General features: G+C 48.2%; 2 non-coding genes across 2 annotated transcripts; both read right to left on the bottom strand.

The window, feature by feature from the left end:
* Positions 1–160: 160 nt before the first annotated feature.
* Positions 161–279, bottom strand: LOC124894496. Its single transcript, XR_007051207.1, has one exon. It is a non-coding gene; the product is annotated as a 5S ribosomal RNA (ribosomal RNA).
* Positions 280–455: 176 nt separating this feature from the next.
* LOC124894513 lies at positions 456–574 on the bottom strand. The gene has a single exon (XR_007051218.1). It is a non-coding gene; the product is annotated as a 5S ribosomal RNA (ribosomal RNA).
* Between the last annotated feature and the right edge of the window lie 34 nt (positions 575–608).

The raw sequence follows: 608 nt of genomic DNA on the forward strand, positions 1-608 counted from the left end.
AATTCTATTATGCCTATTTCTCTTGCGCCGCCCGTCACACCCCGCACGTGGGCCTCCACGCCTCGCGCCCTTTCTTGTTTCCTCCAAGAGGAAAAACAAAAAGATTCGTCGATCGAACTGGCAAAATTAAACCGAATTTTAAAGGACAAAAAAAATGAAAGGGATGCAACACGAAGACTTCCCAGGGGGTCACCCATCCTAAAACTACTCTCGCCCAAGCACGCTTAACTTCGGAGTTTCGATGGGATCCGGTGCGTTAGTCCTGGTATGATCGCATCCGTCATTCCTAACATTCCAAATTCTATTATGCCTCTTTCTCCTCCGCCGCCCGTCACACCCCGCACGCGCGCCCCTGCGCTTTGCCCCCTTTCTTGTTTCCGCTAAGAGGAAAAATAAAAAGATTCGTCGATCGAACCGGCAAAAATTAAACCGAATTTTAAAGAAAAAAAAAAGAAGGGATGCAACAAGAGGACTTCCCAGGGGGTCACCCATCCTAGTACTACTCTCGCCCAAGCACGCTTAATTTCGGAGTTCTGATGGGATCCGGTGCGTTAGTGCTGATATGATTGCATCCGTCATTTCCAGCACTCCAAATTCTATTATGCCTC

This window comes from Capsicum annuum, unplaced genomic scaffold, assembly GCF_002878395.1.
Source record: "Capsicum annuum cultivar UCD-10X-F1 unplaced genomic scaffold, UCD10Xv1.1 ctg74685, whole genome shotgun sequence".
Taxonomy (NCBI): domain Eukaryota; kingdom Viridiplantae; phylum Streptophyta; class Magnoliopsida; order Solanales; family Solanaceae; genus Capsicum; species Capsicum annuum.